The following is a 4,087-nucleotide window of genomic DNA, read 5'->3' on the forward strand; positions in this document are numbered from 1 at the left end:
GTACTTGTGAGTATCAGCTCATAACCCTACAGTATTCAGAGTAAGCCATGAGCGGAGGGGGAAAGACCACGGGCCAGAGGAGCAGAGCGCCGGGGAAGAACTAAGAGACAAAAAGGGAAAAGAGAGAGGTAAGGAGGACGGGAGAGGAAACAGAGAAAAAAGGGACCCATTTGAAAAAAGAAATGGTCAGCAAAAGTGTATTGTGAGCCAAAGAAAAAAAGGCCCGAGATATCCTGCTATGGAGGCTAGGAAATCCCTGATTCCTGAAGTTAGATATGATGCAAACCATCGAGTATGTATTCTATAGTATGTCTTGTCTTGCATCTTTGTACCATAACAGGGCGTGCAGCATGAGTGAGAAGGTACCAGGCGTGTTGATGTTCCTCCTAGCCGTCCTGTGGCTGTCCGGATCATCAGAAGCTGATGACTGCAACGTTAACTCCTCTTGTACATCCGATCGTTATTCTACATCCTGCTACTGCGACTTTCTAGGCCTCACCAGCGTTCCACAGGACCTACCCACAAACATCACGGTCTTGTACTTGGAATGGAATGAAATCACATCTTTAAGTCAGTCCGATTTCACACGTTATAGAAGCTTACAGACCTTAGAAATTGGTCACAATAACATCTCCACCATCAATAGCCAGGCATTTCATTTCTTGTCAAACTTGTTCACATTACGACTTGCTTTTAATCAATTAACAGTTCTCAGAGCTGACATGTTTACAGGGCTGGGAAACTTGCAGGAACTTGAGATAAACTATGGCCAAATCAATGATATTCAGGCTGGAACGTTCAGTCCAACACCACAACTGAGAAGATTGTACCTTGATGATAACAAGTTAACAATCCTCAGGTCTGACATGTTCACAGGGCTGGCGAACTTGCAGGAACTTGACTTAACCGATGATAAGATCAGCGATATTCAGGCTGGAACATTCAGTTCCACACCACAACTGACAGACTTGCGTCTAGAGCAAAACAGGTTAACCATCCTCAGATCTGAAATGTTTACAGGGCTAGGAAACTTGCAGACCCTTAACCTAATAAGTAACAAAATTCATGATATTCAGGCTGGAACTTTCAGTCCAACACCACAGCTGAGAGAATTGTACCTTGGGCATAACAACTTAACAATCCTCAGACCTGACATGTTCACAGGGCTTGGGAACGTAAACACACTTAGCCTCGTCAATAACAAAATTCATGACATTCAGGATGGAACTTTCAGTCCAACACCGCAGCTGGGGGACTTGCCGCTATCCAACAACCACATCACCATGTTTCCCGTCAACGACTTGTCTAAACTTCAAACAGTCTATGGTCTTAACCTTGACAATAACAAATTGACAACTCTTCCCTCTAACGCCTATAACATCCTCTCGTCAATCCCTGGTGTGAATATCGACAACAACCCCTGGCAGTGTGACTGTTGGATGCTTCCCTTCAGATTAACGATGAACGAGTCACATGCATTTGAAAACCAGATTAATTGTTCCCAACCTAACAACGTACATGGACAACAACTTCTAGATATCAAATTTCACAATCTATTTTCAGACTGTGAAGAACCTACCATAAGGTTTAACGAAATTCAAAACAGTCCCTTAGTGCAAGGTGATACTCTCCATTTGGTCTGCGAAGCTTCAGGAATCCCCACACCAGGCATCACAGTCATTCTCCCATCTGGACTGAATGTAACTGTTGAGTCAGGTGAGAGGGTGACTGTGGATGTCAATGGTACAATCACCATAAGAAACGTTACTGCAGCAGATGAGGGTCTGTACGTCTGTTTTGGAGCCAATCTAGCTGGCTCAGCTTCTGCCACCCTGATCGTACATCTACCAACACTTTCCACGACCACTTTGATACCATCAGTGACTTCCCCTCTTGGTACAACCTCAAACAGCCCAGAAAGTAGCACCTACCCTGAATCTACTTTCTTTTTCTCTACACCCTTTTCTGTTATCACAACACCTTCAAAACAACCTGACTCTCCCCCCACATTCTCGCTATCTGCACTTCTTGGCGCTATCGTTGGTTCAATAGCTGGTACTATCCTTATCGGTGTTATCATTCTCACCATCTGGTATAAGAGGAACTCCAAAGGTCCCGGCTACAATGTTCTCTTTAACTCCACCAACGCCACATCTGATGTGATCTAATGCTCAGACAGGGCAGCCCCCAAGTATGAGTGAATCTTTAAACGTTAGAAACCCACATCACGTCTAACTGTCACAATTTGGGCCTTGAGAAGATGTGGTACCACTCCAATTAACTCCAAACCTAGAGGTGCAATTCAAAGGCAACCTGCTACGAGGCAGGCGATCAGACCACCCATCAGAAACAACACTTCTAACAATGATCCTCCCCCACTTCCCCCTCCCCGTCTAGCGAGTGAACCCAGACCAGCAGCAGTAGTTCCTGAAACCATGCACCACAACAAACCTCTGTCAAACACCAGGAATGAACAAAATAACAATAACCGTGGCATCCCAGATCACTACCAGTCTCAAAGAAAGACCTGAACAGATAAAAGGTCCACCCTTGAGATTAAAAAGTCGTCCTTACGACGAAAATCCAGAACATATGATACATCCAGGCTGAATATGATACAGATCTTATAGTAGGCATCTAATGCTGTAGAAATTATTTAAATATTGCATGTGCAGTTATGCTTGATATCTATATTGTGGGTAGGTTCAAAGGCCCATATTTTTTTCTCACTAGCTAGGCACGGGTTTCCTGAAACTAACACGGTGTATTGTCGAAACTTTCAGTTGTCATTATTTGTATGCAAGATTTCATTGATTTAAAAGTTTCTAAAAGTGGATTCTGTCACCGAATGATTATTATGGAGCCATGGTGATTATGAAGTTGATTAATTATTCGCACCATCAAGTTTTGTTGTATTATTTAACTCTTATGTTGTATGTGTCTGCATGTGTCTGCATGTGTGTGTATGTGTGTGTGCGTGTGTGCATTGTGTGTGCATATGCTTGCGTTGTGTGTATGTGTGTGTGTGAATACGTCAATAATATTGGTAAACAGTTGAAATTCAGAGGGTTTAAGGTCTGACATCATTTGCTATACTATTCTGGACGTTTCCTTCTGGCAACTAAATGCATACATTGCGTAGAGGGAGCCGGGCTTAGTTTAAATGTCTCTTTGGAGCAATGCCAGTAGGTACTGAAGTTGTTTCACAGCTTCGTAAACGTATTTATGCTGCCAGAAGCACAAACCTATACAGTACTAGTAACTTTAGAAATCGTGTCTAATCAAGTCCACACAGGACCATAGCTGTTGACGGTAATAGGAACACGGATTCCGATAAGTGTTTAACCTACCAGATCAAGGTGCGCAAACCAGCTGTGTCACATGAAGAGCAAGGTACATGTGTGATTAGTTCGGTCGCAGTTGTTATTCACGTAAGCACAAAGACTACATCTTGCGGATAACCTGCAGGTGCAACACTTACAACCAGAGAAGATGTACTCCAACCTTTCCTAGCAAGGAAGTATCCAGAAGTCTCGAGTGTCCAGCTCGCTTTGAGAGGTTAGTTTTTTGCGTGTTAACCACAGATTTTGTGACATGTAATCATCATATCTATCGACGTCACAGCTGTAAGCCAGCGATACTGAGTTTTGTTTAGGTTTTTACATTAAGTTGATATATTTTAATATGATGCATGGGAAATGGATTTTTCTTGTTTTATAAGGACAATTGTGGTAACAATGAATCAGAAAAAAATACGTCAAAGATTTTCCAAATTTTACTTCCTCATCAGAGCATATTTGGATAATACATTTTTGTTTTGTGTTTTTGTTGTTGGGGAATATCACATGCAGTGGGCGGGAAAGTAATTTCTATTCATTAACTTTGTGGGTTGCACGAATACCACAAGTTACATGTATATTTTTGGAATTCATTAGTGTTGATGGCAGTCAGTGTCTCAAGATTTCTTTGATTTCTCTTGCACCAGCTTTCCAACAGTACCTCGTACAATAACAAGTTCTTGTACTTTGGACTGAATTGATTTTAGTATATGATGATGGGCAGTGCACCTGAAATAGGCAAATCAACT

Source organism: Branchiostoma floridae, chromosome 15 (assembly GCF_000003815.2).
Source record: "Branchiostoma floridae strain S238N-H82 chromosome 15, Bfl_VNyyK, whole genome shotgun sequence".
Lineage (NCBI taxonomy): Eukaryota > Metazoa > Chordata > Leptocardii > Amphioxiformes > Branchiostomatidae > Branchiostoma > Branchiostoma floridae.